The following is a 22811-nucleotide window of genomic DNA, read 5'->3' as shown; positions in this document are numbered from 1 at the left end:
TTCACATATATATGAAATGTAAAACACTTTTCCAAGCTTTTGCATGTTGGTTACACTAACACATTTGAAAAGTTAAACTCAATGATATACAACTGGTAATGCTATAGGCATTTCTAATTCTAAACTTATGTGCAACACTTGCAATACACTGAAATTAAACTACATTCACATATATATGACATGTACAACACTTTCCCGAGCTTTTGCGTCTAGGTAAACTAACGCATCTAATAAGTTAAAGTAAATGATACAGAACTTGTAACGCTATCTGCATTCCTAATTCTAAACTTGTGAAACTCTTGCAATACAGTGAAATTGATCAACTTTCACATATATATGACATGTACAACACTTTACCGAGTTTTTGCGTTTAGGTTAAACTAACACATATAAAAAGTTAAACTCAAAGATATAGAACTGGTAACACTATTTGCAATCCTAATTCTAAACTTTTGTGAAATTCTTGCAATACACTGAAATTGAACAACTTTCACATATATATGACATATAAAACATTTTTTCGAGCTTTTGCACCTAAGGTAACCTAATGCATCTATGAAGTTAAACTAAATGATACAGAACTGGTAACACCTTCTGCAATCCTAAATCTAAACTTATGTGAAACTCTTTCAATACACTGAAATTTAACTACTTTCACATATATATATCATGTAAAGCACTTTTCCAAGCTTTGGTGTCTAGGGTAAACTAACGAATATAAGAAGTTAAACTAAATGATACAGAACTGTCAATGATTTATGCAATCCTAATTCTAAACTTATGTGCAACTCTTGCAATACACTGAAATTAAACTACATTCACATATATATAACATGTACAACACTTTCCCGAGCTTTTGCCTCTAGGGTAAACTAACGCATCTAATAAGTTAAACTAAATGATACAGAACTGGTAAAGCTATCTGCAATCCTAATTCTAAATTTCTGTGAAACTCTTGTAATACACTGAAATTGAACAACTTTCACATATATATGACATGTAAAACAGTTTTCCAAGCTTTTGCGCGTTGGTTAAACTAACACATATAAGAAGTTAAACTCAATGATATAGAACTGGTAACGCTATCTGCAATCCTAATTCTAAACTTCTCTGAAACTCTTGCAATACACTGAAATTGAACAACTTTCACATGTATATGACATGTAAAACACTTTTCTGAGCTCTTGTGCCTAGGGAAAACTAACGCATATAAGAAGTTAAACTAAATGATACAGAACTGGTAACTCTATATGGAATCCTAATTCTAAACTTATGTGCAACTCTTGCAATAAACTGAAATTAAACAACTTTCACATATATATGACATGTACAACACTTTTCCGAGCTTTTGCGTCTAGGGTAAACTAACGCATCTAATAAGTTAAACTAAATGATACAGAACTGGTATAGCTATCTGCAAATCTAATTCTAAACTTCTGTGAAACTCTTGTAAAACACTGAAATTGAACAACTTTCACATATATATGAAATGTAAAACACTTTTCCAAGCTTTTACGTGTTGGTTACACTAACACATATGAAAAGTTAAACTCAATGATATAGAACTGGTAATGCTATATGCAATCCTAATTTTAAACTTACGTGAAACTCTTGCAATACACTGGAATTGAACAACTTTCACTTATATATGACATGTACGACACTTTTCCGAGCTTTTGCGCCTAGGTAAACTAACGCTTCTAATAAGTTAAAGTAAACGATACAGAACTTGTAACGCTATCTGCAATCCTAATTCTAAACTTCTGTGAAACTCTTGCAATACAGTGAAATTGATCAACTTTCATATATATATGACATGTACAACACTTTACCGAGTTTTTGCGTTTGGGTTAAACTAACACATATAAAAGTTAAACTCAATGATATAGAACTGGTAACACTATTTGCAATCCTAATTGTAAACTTATGTGAAATTCTTGCAATATACTGAAATTGAATAACTTTCACATATATATGACTTATAAAACATGTTTCCGAGCTTTTGCACCTAAGGTAACCTAATGCATCTATGAAGTTAAACTAAATGATACAGAACTGGTAACGCCTTCTGCAATCCTAAATCTAAACTTATGTGAAACTCTTTCAATACACTGAAAATTAACAACTTTCACATATATATGACATGGATAACACTTTTCCGAGATTTGGTGCCTAGGGTAAACTAACGCATATTAGAAGGTAACCTAAATGATAGAGAACTGGTAACGCTATCTGCAATCCTAATTCTAAACTTATATGAAACTCTTTCCTACACTGGAATTGAACAACTTTCACATATGTATGACATGTAAAACACTTTTCTGAGCTTTGGCGCCTAGGGTAAACTAACGCATCTAAGAACGTAAACTAAATGATATAGAAGTGCTAAAGCTCTCTGCATTCCTAATTCTAAAATTATGTGAAACTCTTGCAATACACTGGAATTGAATAACTTTCCCATATATATGACATGTAAAACACTTTTCCGAGCTATGGTGCCTAGAGTAAACTAACACATATAAGAACTTAAACTCAATGATATAGAACTGGTAGCGCTATCTGCAATCCTAATTCTAAACTTCTGTGAAACTCTTCCCATACACTGCAATTGAACAACTTTCACATATATATGTCATGTAAAACACTTTTCCGAGCTTTTTTGCCTAGGGTAAACTAACGAATATAAGAAGTTAAACTAAATGATACAGAACTGTTAACGCTTTATGCAATCCTAATTCTAAACTTATGTGCAACTCTTGCAATACACTGAAATTAAACAACTTTCACTTATATATGACATGTAGGACACTTTTCCGAGCTTTTGCGCCTAGGTAAACTAACACATCTAAGAAGTTAAACTAAATGATACAGTCCTTGTAACGCTATCTGCAATCCTAATTCTAAACTCTGTGAAACTCTTGCAATACAGTGAAAATGATCACCTTTCACATATATATAACATGTACAACACTTTTTCGAGTTTTTGCGCTTAGGTTAAACTAATATAAACTAAACATATAAAAAGTTAAACTCAATGATATAGAAATGGTAACACTATTTGCAATCCTAATTCTAAACTTATGTGAAATTCTAGCAATATACTGAAATTGAACAACTTTCACATATATATGACATGTAAAACAGTTTTCCAAGCTTTTGCGCGTTGGTTAAACTAACACATATGAAAAGTTTAACTCAATGATACAGAACTGGTAATGCTATATGCAATCCTAATTCTAAACTTACGTGAAACTCTTGCAATAAAGTTAAATTGTTCAACTTTCACATATATATGACATGTACAACACTTTTCCGAGTTTTTGCGCTTAGGTTAAACTAACACATATAAAAAGTTAAACTCAATGATATAGAACTGGTTACACTATTTGCAATCCTAATTCTACACTTATGTGAAACTCTTCCCATACACTGGAATTGAACAACTTTCACATATATATGACATGTAAAACACTTTTCTGAGCTTTGGCGCCTAGGGTAAACTAACGCATCTAAGAACGTAAACTAAATGATATAGAAGTGCTAAAGCTCTCTGCAAACCTAATTCTAAAATTATGTGAAACTCTTGCAATACACTGGAATTGAACAACTTTCACATATATATGACATGTAAAAGACTTTTCCGAGCTTTGGTGCTTAGAGTAAACTAACGCATATAAGAAGTTAAATTCAATGATATAGAACTGGTAGCGCTATCTGCAATCCTAATTCTAAACTTATGTGAAACTCTTCCCATACACTGCAATTGAACAACTTTCACATATATATGACATGTACAACACTTTTTCGAGTTTTTGCGCTTAGGTGAAACTAATACATATAAAAAGTTAAACTCAATGATATAGAACTGGTAACACTATTTGCAATCCTAATTCTAAACTTATGTGAAATTCGTGCAATACACTGAAATTGAACAACTTTCACATATATATGACATATAAAACACGTTTCCGAGCTTTTGCGCCTAAGGTAACCTAATGCATCTATGAAGTTAAACTAAATGATACAGAACTGGTAACGCTATCTGCAATCCTAATTCTAAACTTCTGTGAAACTATTGCAATAGAGTGAAATTGATCAACTTTCACATATATATGACATGTAAAATATTTTTCTGAGCTCTTTTGCCTAGGGAAAACTAACGCATATAAAAAGTTAAACTAAATGATATAGAAGTCCTAACAAATTATTCAACTCTAATTCTAAACTTATGTGAAACTTTTGTAATACAATGGAATTGAACAACTTTCACATAAATACGACATATACAACACTTTTCCGAGCTTTTGAGCCTAGGGTAAAGTAAAGCATCTAAGAAGTTAAACTAAATGATACAGAACTGGTAACGCTATCTGCAATCCTAATTCTAAACTTCTTTGAAACTCTTGTAATACACTGAAATTGAATAACTTTCACATATATATGATATATAAAACACTTTTCCAAGCTTTTGCGCGTTTGTTAAACTAACACATATCAAAAGTTAAACTCAATGATATAGAACTGGTAACGCTATCTGCAATCCTAAATGTAAACGTAAGTGAAACTCTTACAATACACTGAAATTGAACAACTTTCACATATATATGTCATGTAAAACATTTTCCGAGCTTTGGTGCCTAGGGTAAACTAAAGCATATAAGAAGTTAAACTCAATGATATAGAACTGGTAGCGCTATCTGCAATCCTAATTCTAAACTTCTATGAAACTCTTCCCATACACTGAAATTGAACAACTTTCACAAATATATGATATATAATACACTTTTCTGAGATTTGGCACGTACGTTAAACTAACACATATAAAAAGTTAAACTCAATGATATAAAACTGGTAACGCAATATGCAATCCTAATTTTAAACTTATGTGAAACTTTTCACATACATTGGAATTGAACAACTTTCACATATATATGACATGTATAACACTTTTCCGAGCTTTTGAGCCTAGGGTAACCTAACGCATCTAAGAAGTTAAACTAAATGATACAGAACTGGTAACGCTTTCTGTAATCCTAATTCTAAACTAATGTGAAACTCTTGCAATACACTGAAATTGAACAACTTTCACATATATATCACAAGAAAAACACTTTTCCGAGCTTTTGCGCCTAGGTTAAACTAACACATCAAAGAAGTTAAACTAAATGATATAGAACTGGTAACCCTAACTGAAATCCTAAATATAAACTTATGTGAAACTCTTGCAATACACTGGAATTGAACAACTTTCACATATATATGACATGTAGGACATTTTTCCAAGCTTTTGCGTCTAAGGTAAACTAACGCATCTAATAAGTTAAACTAAATGATACAGAACTGGTAAAGATATCTGCAATCCTAATTCTAAACTTCTGTGAAACTCTTGTAATACACTGAAATTGAACAACTTTCACATATATATGACATGTAACACACTTTTCCGAGCTTTGGTGACTAGAGTAAACTAACGCATATAAGAAGTTAAACTCAATGATATAGAACTGGTAACGCTATCTGCAATCCTAATTCTAAACTTCTGTGAAACTCTTGCAATACACTGAAATTGAACAACTTTCACATGTATATGACATGTAAAACACTCTTCTGAGCTCTTGTGCCTAGGGAAAACGAACGCATATAAGAAGTTAAACTAAATGATACAGAACTGGTAACGCTATATGGAATCCTAATTCTAAACTTATGTGCAACTCTTGCAATACACTGGAATTGAACAACTTTCACATATATATGACAAGTAAAACACTTTTCCAAGCTTTTGCGCGTTGGTTAAACTAACACATATGAAAAGTTTAACTCAATGATATAGAACTGGTTGTGCTATATGCAATCCTAATTTTAAACTTACGTGAAACTCTTGAAATACAATGGAATTGAACAACTTTCACTTATATATGACATGTACAACACTTTTCCGAGCTTTTGCGCCTAGGGTAACCTAACGCATCTAACAAGTTAAACTAAATGATAAAGAACTGGTAACGCTATCTGCAATCCGAATTCTAAACTTATGTGAAACTCTTGCAATACACTGAAATTGATCACGTCTGCACATTTGTATGTCTACTAAAACACCTTTGCGAGCGTTTACCCATTGTTCTAAGGCCTATTAGAAGTTAAACTAAATGATATAGAAGTGTTTAAGCTATCTGCATACTTCATTCTAAAATTATGTGAAACTCTTGCAATACCCTGGAATTGAACAACTTTCACATATATATGACATGTAAAACACTTTTACGAGCTTTGGTGCCTAGGTTAAACTAATGCATATAAGAAGTTAAACCTAATGATATAGAACTGGTAACGCTATCTGCAATCCTAATTCTAAACTTATGTGAAACTCTTCCCATATACTGGAAATGAACAACTTTCACATATATATGACATGTAAAACACTTTTCCGAATTTTGCCCCTAGGTAAACTAATGCATCTAAGAAGTTAAACTAAATGATACAGAACTTGTAACACTATCTGCAATCCTAATTCTAAACTTCTGTGAAACTATTGCAATAGAGTGAAATTGATCAACTTTCACATATATATGACATGTAAAATATTTTTCTGAGCTCTTTTGCCTAGGGAAAACTAACGCATATAAAAAGTTAAACTAAATGATATAGAAGTCCTAACAAATTATTCAACTCTAATTCTAAACTTATGTGAAACTCTTGTAATACAATGGAATTGAACAACTTTCACATAAATACGACATATACAACACTTTTCCGAGCTTCTGAGCCTAGGGTAAAGTAAAGCATCTAAGAAGTTAAACTCAATGATACAGAACTGGTAACGCTATCTGCAATCCTAATTCTAAACTTCTTTGAAACTCTTGTAATACACTGAAATTGAATAACTTTCATATATATATGATATATAAAACACTTTTCCAAGCTTTTGCGCGTTTGTTAAACTAACACATATCAAAAGTTAAACTCAATGATATAGAACTGGTAACGCTATCTGCAATCCTAAATGTAAACGTAAGTGAAACTCTTACAATACACTGAAATTGAACAACTTTCACATATATATGTCATGTAAAACATTTTCCGAGCTTTGGTGCCTAGGGTAAACTAAAGCATATAAGAAGTTAAACTCAATGATATAGAACTGGTAGCGCTATCTGCAATCCTAATTCTAAACTTCTATGAAACTCTTCCCATACACTGAAATTGAACAACTTTCACAAATATATGATATATAATACACTTTTCTGAGATTTGGCACGTACGTTAAACTAACACATATAAAAAGTTAAACTCAATGATATAAAACTGGTAACGCAATATGCAATCCTAATTTTAAACTTATGTGAAACTTTTCACATACATTGGAATTGAACAACTTTCACATATATATGACATGTATAACACTTTTCCGAGCTTTTGAGCCTAGGGTAACCTAACGCATCTAAGAAGTTAAACTAAATGATACAGAACTGGTAACGCTTTCTGTAATCCTAATTCTAAACTAATGTGAAACTCTTGCAATACACTGAAATTGAACAACTTTCACATATATATCACAAGTAAAACACTTTTCCGAGCTTTTGCGCCTAGGTTAAACTAACACATCAAAGAAGTTAAACTAAATGATATAGAACTGGTAACCCTAACTGAAATCCTAAATATAAACTTATGTGAAACTCTTGCAATACACTGGAATTGAACAACTTTCACATATATATGACATGTAGGACATTTTTCCAAGCTTTTGCGTCTAAGGTAAACTAACGCATCTAATAAGTTAAACTAAATGATACAGAACTGGTAAAGATATCTGCAATCCTAATTCTAAACTTCTGTGAAACTCTTGTAATACACTGAAATTGAACAACTTTCACATATATATGACATGTAACACACTTTTCCGAGCTTTGGTGACTAGAGTAAACTAACGCATATAAGAAGTTAAACTCAATGATATAGAACTGGTAACGCTATCTGCAATCCTAATTCTAAACTTCTGTGAAACTCTTGCAATACACTGAAATTGAACAACTTTCACATGTATATGACATGTAAAACACTCTTCTGAGCTCTTGTGCCTAGGGAAAACGAACGCATATAAGAAGTTAAACTAAATGATACAGAACTGGTAACGCTATATGGAATCCTAATTCTAAACTTATGTGCAACTCTTGCAATACACTGGAATTGAACAACTTTCACATATATATGACAAGTAAAACACTTTTCCAAGCTTTTGCGCGTTGGTTAAACTAACACATATGAAAAGTTTAACTCAATGATATAGAACTGGTTGTGCTATATGCAATCCTAATTTTAAACTTACGTGAAACTCTTGAAATACAATGGAATTGAACAACTTTCACTTATATATGACATGTACAACACTTTTCCGAGCTTTTGCGCCTAGGGTAACCTAACGCATCTAACAAGTTAAACTAAATGATAAAGAACTGGTAACGCTATCTGCAATCCGAATTCTAAACTTATGTGAAACTCTTGCAATACACTGAAATTGATCACGTCTGCACATTTGTATGTCTACTAAAACACCTTTGCGAGCGTTTACCCATTGTTCTAAGGCCTATTAGAAGTTAAACTAAATGATATAGAAGTGTTTAAGCTATCTGCATACTTCATTCTAAAATTATGTGAAACTCTTGCAATACCCTGGAATTGAACAACTTTCACATATATATGACATGTAAAACACTTTTACGAGCTTTGGTGCCTAGGTTAAACTAATGCATATAAGAAGTTAAACCTAATGATATAGAACTGGTAACGCTATCTGCAATCCTAATTCTAAACTTATGTGAAACTCTTCCCATATACTGGAAATGAACAACTTTCACATATATATGACATGTAAAACACTTTTCCGAATTTTGCCCCTAGGTAAACTAATGCATCTAAGAAGTTAAACTAAATGATACAGAACTTGTAACACTATCTGCAATCCTAATTCTAAACTTCTGTGAAACTATTGCAATAGAGTGAAATTGATCAACTTTCACATATATATGACATGTAAAATATTTTTCTGAGCTCTTTTGCCTAGGGAAAACTAACGCATATAAAAAGTTAAACTAAATGATATAGAAGTCCTAACAAATTATTCAACTCTAATTCTAAACTTATGTGAAACTCTTGTAATACAATGGAATTGAACAACTTTCACATAAATACGACATATACAACACTTTTCCGAGCTTTAGAGCCTAGGGTAAAGTAAAGCATCTAAGAAGTTAAACTCAATGATACAGAACTGGTAACGCTATCTGCAATCCTAATTCTAAACTTCTTTGAAACTCTTGTAATACACTGAAATTGAATAACTTTCATATATATATGATATATAAAACACTTTTCCAAGCTTTTGCGCGTTTGTTAAACTAACACATATCAAAAGTTAAACTCAATGATATAGAACTGGTAACGCTATCTGCAATCCTAAATGTAAACGTAAGTGAAACTCTTACAATACACTGAAATTGAACAACTTTCACATATATATGTCATGTAAAACATTTTCCGAGCTTTGGTGCCTAGGGTAAACTAAAGCATATAAGAAGTTAAACTCAATGATATAGAACTGGTAGCGCTATCTGCAATCCTAATTCTAAACTTCTATGAAACTCTTCCCATACACTGAAATTGAACAACTTTCACAAATATATGATATATAATACACTTTTCTGAGATTTGGCACGTACGTTAAACTAACACATATAAAAAGTTAAACTCAATGATATAAAACTGGTAACGCAATATGCAATCCTAATTTTAAACTTATGTGAAACTTTTCACATACATTGGAATTGAACAACTTTCACATATATATGACATGTATAACACTTTTCCGAGCTTTTGAGCCTAGGGTAACCTAACGCATCTAAGAAGTTAAACTAAATGATACAGAACTGGTAACGCTTTCTGTAATCCTAATTCTAAACTAATGTGAAACTCTTGCCATACACTGAAATTGAACAACTTTCACATATATATCACAAGAAAAACACTTTTCCGAGCTTTTGCGCCTAGGTTAAACTAACACATCAAAGAAGTTAAACTAAATGATATAGAACTGGTAACCCTAACTGAAATCCTAAATATAAACTTATGTGAAACTCTTGCAATACACTGGAATTGAACAACTTTCACATATATATGACATGTAGGACATTTTTCCAAGCTTTTGCGTCTAAGGTAAACTAACGCATCTAATAAGTTAAACTAAATGATACAGAACTGGTAAAGCTATCTGCAATCCTAATTCTAAACTTATGTGAAACTCTTGTAATACACTGAAATTGAACAACTTTCACATATATATGACAAGTAAAACACTTTTCCAAGCTTTTGCGCGTTGGTTAAACTAACACATATGAAAAGTTTAACTCAATGATATAGAACTGGTAATGCTATATGCAATCCTAATTCTAAACTTATGTGAAACTCTTGCAGTACACTGGAATTGAACAACTTTCACAAATATATGACATATAAAACACGTTTCCAAGCTTTTGCGCCTAGGTTAAAATAAAGCCTATTAGAAGTTAAACTAAATGATATAGAAGTGCTAATGCTATCTGCAAACCTAATACTAAAATTATGTGGAACTTTTGCAATTCTCTGAAATTGAACAATTTTGCCCATATATATGACATTTTAAACACTTTTCCGAGCTTTTCTGCCTAGGTTAAACTAACGCCTTAAAAAAGTTTCCCGAGCATTTGTGCTTAGTTTTAACTAACGCATCAAAGAAGTTATAATAAATGATATACTAGTACTAATACTATCTGCAATCCTAATTCAAAACTTATGTGAAACTCTAGCAATACACTGAAATTGATCACGTCTGCACATTTGTATGTCTACTAAAACACTTTTGCGAGCGTTTACCCATTGTTCTAAGGCCTATTAGAAGTTAAACTAAATGATATAGAAGTGCTAAAGCTATCTGCATACTTAATTCTAAAATTATGTGAAACTCTTGCAATACACTGGAATTGAACAACTTTCACATATATATGACATGTAAAACACTTTTCTGAGCTTTGGTGCCTAGGTTAAACTAATGCATATAAGAAGTTAAACTCAATGATATAGAACTGGTAGCGCTATCTGCATTCCTAATTCTAATCTTTTGTGAAACTCTTCCCATACACTGAAATTGAACAACTTTCACATATATACGTCATGTAAAACACTTTTCCGAGCTTTGGTGCCTAGGTTAAACTAACGCATATAAGAAGTTAAACTAAATGACACAGAACTGTTAACGCTTTATGCAATCCTAATTCTAAACTTATGTGCAAATCTTGCAATACACTGAAATTAAACAACATTCACATATATATGACATGTACAACACTTTTCCGAGCTTTTGCGTCTAGGGTAAACTAACGCATCTATTAAGTTAAACTAAATGATACAGAACTGGTAAAGATATCTGCAATCCTAATTCTAAAATTATGTGAAACTCTTGCAATACACTGGAATTGAACAACTTTCACATATATATGACATGTAAAACACTTTTCTGAGCTTTGGTGCCTAGGGTAACCTAACGCATCTAAGAAGTTAAACTAAATGATACAGAACTGGTAATGCTTTCTGTAATCCTAATTCTAAACTAATGTGAAACTCTTGCAATACACTGAAATTGAACAACTTTCACATATATATCACAAGTAAAACACTTTTCCGAGCTTTTGCGCCTAGGTTAAACTAACACATCAAAGAAGTTAAACTAAATGATATAGAACTGGTAACCCTAACTGAAATCCTAAATATAAACTTATGTGAAACTCTTGCAATACACTGGAATTGAACAACGTTCACATATATATGACATGTAGGACATTTTTCCAAGCTTTTGCGTCTAAGGTAAACTAACGCATCTAATAAGTTAAACTAAATGATACAGAACTGGTAAAGCTATCTGCAATCCTAATTCTAAACTTATGTGAAACTCTTGTAATACACTGAAATTGAACAACTTTCACATATATATGACAAGTAAAACACTTTTCCAAGCTTTTGCGCGTTGGTTAAACTAACACATATGAAAAGTTTAACTCAATGATATAGAACTGGTAATGCTATACGCAATCCTAATTCTAAACTTCTGTGAAACTCTTGCAATACACTGGAATTGAACAACTTTCACAAATATATGACATATAAAACACGTTTCCAAGCTTTTGCGCCTAGGTTAAAATAAAGCCTATTAGAAGTTAAACTAAATGATATAGAAGTGCTAATGCTATCTGCAAACCTAATACTAAAATTATGTGGAACTTTTGCAATTCTCTGAAATTGAACAATTTTGCCCATATATATGACATTTTAAACACTTTTCCGAGCTTTTCTGCCTAGGTTAAACTAACGCCTTAAAAAAGTTTCCCGAGCATTTGTGCTTAGTTTTAACTAACGCATCGAAGAAGTTATACTAAATGATATACTAGTACTAATACTATCTGCAATCCTAATTCTAAACTTATGTGAAACTCTTGCAATACACTGAAATTGATCACGTCTGCACATTTGTATGTCTACTAAAACACTTTTGCGAGCATTTACCCATTGTTCTAAGGCCTATTAGAAGTTAAACTAAATGATATAGAAGTGCTAAAGCTATCTGCATACTTAATTCTAAAATTATGTGAAACTCTTGCAATACACTGGAATTGAACAACTTTCACATATATACGTCATGTAAAACACTTTTCCGAGCTTTGGTGCCTAGGTTAAACTAACGCATATAAGAAGTTAAACTAAATGACACAGAACTGTTAACGCTTTATGCAATCCTAATTCTAAACTTATGTGCAAATCTTGCAATACACTGAAATTAAACAACATTCACATATATATGACATGTACAACACTTTTCTGAGCTTCTCGTCTAGGGTAAACTAACGCATCTAATAAGTTAAACTAAATGATACAGAACTGGTAAAGATATCTGCAATCCTAATTCTAAACTTCTGTGAAACTCTTGTAATACACTGAAATTGAACAACTTTCACATATATATGACATGTAAAACACTTTTCCGAGCTTTGGTGCCTAGAGTAAACTAACGCATATAAGAAGTTAAACTCAATGATATAGAACTGGTAACACTATTTGCAATCCTAATTCTAAACTTATGTGCAACTGTTGCAATACACTGAAATTAAACAACATTCACATATATATATGACATGTAAAACACTTTTCCGAGCTTTTGCGTCTAGGGTAAACTAACGCATCTATTAAGTTAAACTAAATGATACAGAACTGGTAAAGATATCTGCAATCCTAATTCTAAACTTCTGTGAAACTCTTGTAATACACTGAAATTGAACAACTTTCACATATATATGACATGTAACACACTTTTCCGAGCTTTGGTGACTAGAGTAAACTAACGCATATAAGAAGTTAAACTCAATGATATAGAACTGGTAACGCTATCTGCAATCCTAATTCTAAACTTCTGTGAAACTCTTGCAATACACTGAAATTGAACAACTTTCACATGTATATGACATGTAAAACACTCTTCTGAGCTCTTGTGCCTAGGGAAAACGAACGCATATAAGAAGTTAAACTAAATGATACAGAACTGGTAACGCTATATGGAATCCTAATTCTAAACTTATGTGCAACTCTTGCAATACACTGGAATTGAACAACTTTCACATATATATGACAAGTAAAACACTTTTCCAAGCTTTTGCGCGTTGGTTAAACTAACACATATGAAAAGTTTAACTCAATGATATAGAACTGGTTGTGCTATATGCAATCCTAATTTTAAACTTACGTGAAACTCTTGAAATACAATGGAATTGAACAACTTTCACTTATATATGACATGTACAACACTTTTCCGAGCTTTTGCGCCTAGGGTAACCTAACGCATCTAACAAGTTAAACTAAATGATAAAGAACTGGTAACGCTATCTGCAATCCGAATTCTAAACTTATGTGAAACTCTTGCAATACACTGAAATTGATCACGTCTGCACATTTGTATGTCTACTAAAACACTTTTGCGAGCGTTTACCCATTGTTCTAAGGCCTATTAGAAGTTAAACTAAATGATATAGAAGTGTTTAAGCTATCTGCATACTTCATTCTAAAATTATGTGAAACTCTTGCAATACCCTGGAATTGAACAACTTTCACATATATATGACATGTAAAACACTTTTACGAGCTTTGGTGCCTAGGTTAAACTAATGCATATAAGAAGTTAAACCTAATGATATAGAACTGGTAACGCTATCTGCAATCCTAATTCTAAACTTATGTGAAACTCTTCCCATATACTGGAAATGAACAACTTTCACATATATATGACATGTAAAACACTTTTCCGAATTTTGCCCCTAGGTAAACTAATGCATCTAAGAAGTTAAACTAAATGATACAGAACTTGTAACACTATCTGCAATCCTAATTCTAAACTTCTGTGAAACTATTGCAATAGAGTGAAATTGATCAACTTTCACATATATATGACATGTAAAATATTTTTCTGAGCTCTTTTGCCTAGGGAAAACTAACGCATATAAAAAGTTAAACTAAATGATATAGAAGTCCTAACAAATTATTCAACTCTAATTCTAAACTTATGTGAAACTCTTGTAATACAATGGAATTGAACAACTTTCACATAAATACGACATATACAACACTTTTCCGAGCTTCTGAGCCTAGGGTAAAGTAAAGCATCTAAGAAGTTAAACTCAATGATACAGAACTGGTAACGCTATCTGCAATCCTAATTCTAAACTTCTTTGAAACTCTTGTAATACACTGAAATTGAATAACTTTCATATATATATGATATATAAAACACTTTTCCAAGCTTTTGCGCGTTTGTTAAACTAACACATATCAAAAGTTAAACTCAATGATATAGAACTGGTAACGCTATCTGCAATCCTAAATGTAAACGTAAGTGAAACTCTTACAATACACTGAAATTGAACAACTTTCACATATATATGTCATGTAAAACATTTTCCGAGCTTTGGTGCCTAGGGTAAACTAAAGCATATAAGAAGTTAAACTCAATGATATAGAACTGGTAGCGCTATCTGCAATCCTAATTCTAAACTTCTATGAAACTCTTCCCATACACTGAAATTGAACAACTTTCACAAATATATGATATATAATACACTTTTCTGAGATTTGGCACGTACGTTAAACTAACACATATAAAAAGTTAAACTCAATGATATAAAACTGGTAACGCAATATGCAATCCTAATTTTAAACTTATGTGAAACTTTTCACATACATTGGAATTGAACAACTTTCACATATATATGACATGTATAACACTTTTCCGAGCTTTTGAGCCTAGGGTAACCTAACGCATCTAAGAAGTTAAACTAAATGATACAGAACTGGTAACGCTTTCTGTAATCCTAATTCTAAACTAATGTGAAACTCTTGCAATACACTGAAATTGAACAACTTTCACATATATATCACAAGTAAAACACTTTTCCGAGCTTTTGCGCCTAGGTTAAACTAACACATCAAAGAAGTTAAACTAAATGATATAGAACTGGTAACCCTAACTGAAATCCTAAATATAAACTTATGTGAAACTCTTGCAATACACTGGAATTGAACAACTTTCACATATATATGACATGTAGGACATTTTTCCAAGCTTTTGCGTCTAAGGTAAACTAACGCATCTAATAAGTTAAACTAAATGATACAGAACTGGTAAAGATATCTGCAATCCTAATTCTAAACTTCTGTGAAACTCTTGTAATACACTGAAATTGAACAACTTTCACATATATATGACATGTAACACACTTTTCCGAGCTTTGGTGACTAGAGTAAACTAACGCATATAAGAAGTTAAACTCAATGATATAGAACTGGTAACGCTATCTGCAATCCTAATTCTAAACTTCTGTGAAACTCTTGCAATACACTGAAATTGAACAACTTTCACATGTATATGACATGTAAAACACTCTTCTGAGCTCTTGTGCCTAGGGAAAACGAACGCATATAAGAAGTTAAACTAAATGATACAGAACTGGTAACGCTATATGGAATCCTAATTCTAAACTTATGTGCAACTCTTGCAATACACTGGAATTGAACAACTTTCACATATATATGACAAGTAAAACACTTTTCCAAGCTTTTGCGCGTTGGTTAAACTAACACATATGAAAAGTTTAACTCAATGATATAGAATTGGTTGTGCTATATGCAATCCTAATTTTAAACTTACGTGAAACTCTTGAAATACAATGGAATTGAACAACTTTCACTTATATATGACATGTAACACACTTTTCCGAGCTTTTGCGCCTAGGGTAACCTAACGCATCTAACAAGTTAAACTAAATGATAAAGAACTGGTAACGCTATCTGCAATCCGAATTCTAAACTTATGTGAAACTCTTGCAATACACTGAAATTGATCACGTCTGCACATTTGTATGTCTACTAAAACACTTTTGCGAGCGTTTACCCATTGTTCTAAGGCCTATTAGAAGTTAAACTAAATGATATAGAAGTGTTTAAGCTATCTGCATACTTCATTCTAAAATTATGTGAAACTCTTGCAATACCCTGGAATTGAACAACTTTCACATATATATGACATGTAAAACACTTTTACGAGCTTTGGTGCCTAGGTTAAACTAATGCATATAAGAAGTTAAACTCAATGATATAGAACTGGTAGCGCTATCTGCAATCCTAATTCTAAACTTCTATGAAACTCTTCCCATACACTGAAATTGAACAACTTTCACAAATATATGATATATATTACACTTTTCTGAGATTTGGCACATACGTTAAACTAACACATATAAAAAGTTAAACTCAATGATATAAAACTGGTAACGCAATATGCAATCCTAATTTTAAACTTATGTGAAACTTTTCACATACATTGGAATTGAACAACTTTCACATATATATGACATGTATAACACTTTTCCGAGCTTTTGAGCCTAGGGTAACCTAACGCATCTAAGAAGTTAAACTAAATGATACAGAACTGGTAATGCTTTCTGTAATCCTAATTCTAAACTAATGTGAAACTCTTGCAATACACTGAAATTGAACAACTTTCACATATATATCACAAGTAAAACACTTTTCCGAGCTTTTGCACCTAGGTTAAACTAACACATCAAAGAAGTTAAACTAAATGATATAGAACTGGTAACCCTAACTGAAATCCTAAATATAAACTTATGTGAAACTCTTGCAATACACAGGAATTGAACAACATTCACATATATATGACATGTACAACACTTTTCCGAGCTTTTGCGTCTAGGGTAAACTAACGCATCTATTAAGTTAAACTAAATGATACAGAACTGGTAAAGATATCTGCAATCCTAATTCTAAAATTATGTGAAACTCTTGCAATACACTGGAATTGAACAACTTTCACATATATATGACATGTAAAACACTTTTCTGAGCTTTGGTGCCTAGGTTAAACTAATGCATATAAGAAGTTAAACTCAATGATATAGAACTGGTAGCGCTATCTGCAATCCTAATTCTAAACTTCTGTGAAACTCTTCCCATACACTGAAATTGAACAACTTTCACATATATACGTCATGTAAAACACTTTTCCGAGGTTTGTTGCCTAGGGTAAACTAACGAATATAAGAAGTTAAACTAAATGATACAGAACTGTTAACGCTTTATGCAATCCTAATTCTAAACTTATGTGCAACTCTTGCAATACACTGAAATTAAACTACATTCACATATATATGACATGTAAAACACTTTTCCAAGCTTTGCACGTTGGTTAAACTAACACATATGAAAAGTTAAACTCAATGATATAGAACTGGTAATGCTATATGCAATCCTATTTTTAAACTTACTTGAAACTCTTCCAATACACTGGAATTGAACAACTTTCACTTATATATGACATGCACGACACTTTTCTGAGCTTTTGCGCCTAGGTAAACTAACGCATCTAAGAAGTTAAACTAAATGATACAGTACTTGTAACGCTATCTGCAATCCTAATTCTAAACTTCTGTGAAACTCTTGCAATACAGTCAAAATGATCAACTTTCACATATATATGACATGTACAACACTTTTTCGAGTTTTTGCGCTTAGGTTAAACTAACACATATAAAAAGTTAAACTCACTGATATAGAACTGGTAACACTATTTGCCATCCTAATTCTATACTTATGTGTAATTCTTGCAATATAATGAAATTGAACAACTTTCACATATATATGACATGTAAAACAGTTTTCCAAGCTTTTGAATCTAGGGTAAACTAACGCATCTAATAAGTTAAACTAAATGATACAGAACTGGTAAAGCTATCTGCAATCCTAATTTTAAACTTATGTGAAACTCTTGTAATACACTGAAATTGAAAAACTTTCACATATATATGACAAGTAAAACACTTTTCCAAGCTTTTGCGCGTTGGTTAAACTAACACATATGAAAAGTTTAACTCAATGATATAGAACTGATAATGCTATATGAAATCCTAATTCTAAACTTACGTGAAACTCTTGCAATACACTGGAATTGAACAACTTTCACTTATATATGACATGTATGACACTTTTCCGAGCTTTTGCACATAGGGTAAACTAACGCATCTAAGAACGTAAACTAAATGATATAGAATTCCTAAAGCTCTCTGCAATCTTAACTCTAAAATTATGTGAAACTCTTACAATACACTGGAATTGAACAACTTTCACATATATATGACATGTAAAACACTTTTCCGAGCTATGGTGCCTAGAGTAAACTAACGCATATAAGAAGTTAAACTCAATGATATAGAACTGGTAGCGCTATCTGCAATCCTAATTCTAAACTTCTGTGAAACTCTTCCCATACACTGAAATTGAACAACTTTCACATATATATGTCATGTAAAACAGTTTTCCGAGCTTTGTTTCCTAGGGTAAACTAACGCATATAAGAAGTTAAATTAATGATACAGAACTGTTAACGCTATATGCAATCCTAATTCTAAACTTCTGTGAAACTCTTGCAATACAGTGAAAATGATCAACTTTCACATATATATGACATGTACAACACTCTTCCGAATTTTTGCGCTTAGGTTAAACTAACACATATAAAAATTTAAACTCAATGATATAGAACTGGTAACACTATTTGCAATCCTAATTCTAAACTTATGTGAAACTCTTGCAATATACAGAAATTGAACAACTTTCACATATATATGACATGTAAAACAGTTTTCCAAGCTTTTGCGTGTTGGTTAAACTAACACATGTGAAAAGTTTAACTCAATGATACAGAACTGGTAATGCTATATGCAATCCTAATTATAAACTTACGTGAAACTCTTGCAAAACACTGGAATTGAACAACTTTCACTTATATATGACATGTACGACACTTTTCCGAGCTTTTGCGCCTAAGTAAACTAACGCATCTAAGAAGTTAAACTAAATGATACAGAACTTGTAACGCTATCTGCAATCCTAATTCTAAACGTCTGTGAAATTCTTGCAATAGAGTGAAATGATCAACTTTCACATATATATGACATGTAAAACACTTTTCCGAGCTTCGGTGCCTAACGTAACCTAACGCATATAAGGAGTTAAACTCAATGATATAGAACTGGTAACGCTATCTGCAATCCTAATTCTGAACTTCTGTGAAACTCTTCCCATACACTGAAATTGAACAACTTTCACATATATATGTCATGTAAAACACTTTTCCGAGCTTTGTTGCCTAGGGTAAACTAACGCATCTAATAAGTTAAACTAAATGGTACAGAACTGGTAAAGCTATCTGCAATCCTAATTCTAACCTTCTGTGAAACTCTTGTAATACACTGAAATTGAACAACTTTCACATATATATGACATGTAAAACACTTTTCCAAGCTTTTGCGTGTTGGTTAAACTAACACATATGAAAAGTTGAACTCAATGATATAGAACTGGTAATGCTATATGCAATCCTAATTTTAAACTTACGTGAAACTCTTGCAATACACTGGAATTGAAGAACGTTCACTTATATATGACATGTACGACACTTTTCCGAGCTTTTGCGCCTAGGTAAACTAACACATCTAAGAAGTTAAACTAAATGATAAAGTACTTGTAACGCTATCTGCAATCCTAATTCTAAACTTCTGTAAAACTCTTGCAATACAGTGAAAATGATCAACTTTCACATATATATGACATGTACAACACTTTACCGAGTTTTTGCGCTTAGGTTAAACTAACACATATAAAAAGTTAAACTCAATGATATAGAACTGGTAACACTATTTGCAATCCTAATTCTAAACTTATGTGAAATTCTTGCAATACACTGAAATTGAACAACTTTCACATATATATGACATATAAAACATGTTTCCGAGCTTTTGCACCTAAGGTAAACTAATGCATCTATGAAGTTAAACTAAATGATACAGAACTGGTAACGCCTTCTGCAATCCTAAATCTAAACTTATGTGAAACTCTTTCAATACACTGAAATTTAACAACTTTCACATATATATGACATGTAAAACACTTTTCTGAGCTTTGGCGCCTAGGGTAAACTAACGCATCTAAGAACGTAAACTAAATGATATAGAAGTGCTAAAGCTCTCTGCAATCCTAATTCTAAAATTATGTGAAACTCTTGCAATACACTGGAATTGAACAACTTTCACATATATATGACATGTAAAACACTTTTCCGAGCTTTTGCACATAGGGTAAACTAACGCATCTAAGAACGTAAACTAAATGATATAGAATTCCTAAAGCTCTCTGCAATCTTAACTCTAAAATTATGTGAAACTCTTACAATACACTGGAATTGAACAACTTTCACATATATATGACATGTAAAACACTTTTCCGAGCTATGGTGCCTAGAGTAAACTAACGCATATAAGAAGTTAAACTCAATGATATAGAACTGGTAGCGCTATCTGCAATCCTAATTCTAAACTTCTGTGAAACTCTTCCCATACACTGAAATTGAACAACTTTCACATATATATGTCATGTAAAACAGTTTTCCGAGCTTTGTTTCCTAGGGTAAACTAACGCATATAAGAAGTTAAATTAATGATACAGAACTGTTAACGCTATATGCAATCCTAATTCTAAACTTCTGTGAAACTCTTGCAATACAGTGAAAATGATCAACTTTCACATATATATGACATGTACAACACTCTTCCGAATTTTTGCGCTTAGGTTAAACTAACACATATAAAAATTTAAACTCAATGATATAGAACTGGTAACACTATTTGCAATCCTAATTCTAAACTTATGTGAAACTCTTGCAATATACAGAAATTGAACAACTTTCACATATATATGACATGTAAAACAGTTTTCCAAGCTTTTGCGTGTTGGTTAAACTAACACATGTGAAAAGTTTAACTCAATGATACAGAACTGGTAATGCTATATGCAATCCTAATTATAAACTTACGTGAAACTCTTGCAAAACACTGGAATTGAACAACTTTCACTTATATATGACATGTACGACACTTTTCCGAGCTTTTGCGCCTAAGTAAACTAACGCATCTAAGAAGTTAAACTAAATGATACAGAACTTGTAACGCTATCTGCAATCCTAATTCTAAACGTCTGTGAAATTCTTGCAATAGAGTGAAATGATCAACTTTCACATATATATGACATGTAAAACACTTTTCCGAGCTTCGGTGCCTAACGTAACCTAACGCATATAAGGAGTTAAACTCAATGATATAGAACTGGTAACGCTATCTGCAATCCTAATTCTGAACTTCTGTGAAACTCTTCCCATACACTGAAATTGAACAACTTTCACATATATATGTCATGTAAAACACTTTTCCGAGCTTTGTTGCCTAGGGTAAACTAACGCATCTAATAAGTTAAACTAAATGGTACAGAACTGGTAAAGCTATCTGCAATCCTAATTCTAACCTTCTGTGAAACTCTTGTAATACACTGAAATTGAACAACTTTCACATATATATGACATGTAAAACACTTTTCCAAGCTTTTGCGTGTTGGTTAAACTAACACATATGAAAAGTTGAACTCAATGATATAGAACTGGTAATGCTATATGCAATCCTAATTTTAAACTTACGTGAAACTCTTGCAATACACTGGAATTGAAGAACGTTCACTTATATATGACATGTACGACACTTTTCCGAGCTTTTGCGCCTAGGTAAACTAACACATCTAAGAAGTTAAACTAAATGATAAAGTACTTGTAACGCTATCTGCAATCCTAATTCTAAACTTCTGTAAAACTCTTGCAATACAGTGAAAATGATCAACTTTCACATATATATGACATGTACAACACTTTACCGAGTTTTTGCGCTTAGGTTAAACTAACACATATAAAAAGTTAAACTCAATGATATAGAACTGGTAACACTATTTGCAATCCTAATTCTAAACTTATGTGAAATTCTTGCAATACACTGAAATTGAACAACTTTCACATATATATGACATATAAAACATGTTTCCGAGCTTTTGCACCTAAGGTAAACTAATGCATCTATGAAGTTAAACTAAATGATACAGAACTGGTAACGCCTTCTGCAATCCTAAATCTAAACTTATGTGAAACTCTTTCAATACACTGAAATTTAACAACTTTCACATATATATGACATGTAAAACACTTTTCTGAGCTTTGGCGCCTAGGGTAAACTAACGCATCTAAGAACGTAAACTAAATGATATAGAAGTGCTAAAGCTCTCTGCAATCCTAATTCTAA

Source organism: Muscardinus avellanarius, assembly GCF_963383645.1.
Source record: "Muscardinus avellanarius genome assembly, chromosome: 7".
In the NCBI taxonomy this organism is placed as follows: domain Eukaryota; kingdom Metazoa; phylum Chordata; class Mammalia; order Rodentia; family Gliridae; genus Muscardinus; species Muscardinus avellanarius.
The sequence above is the reverse complement of the archived record's forward strand: the minus strand, read 5'-3'. Positions refer to the sequence as shown.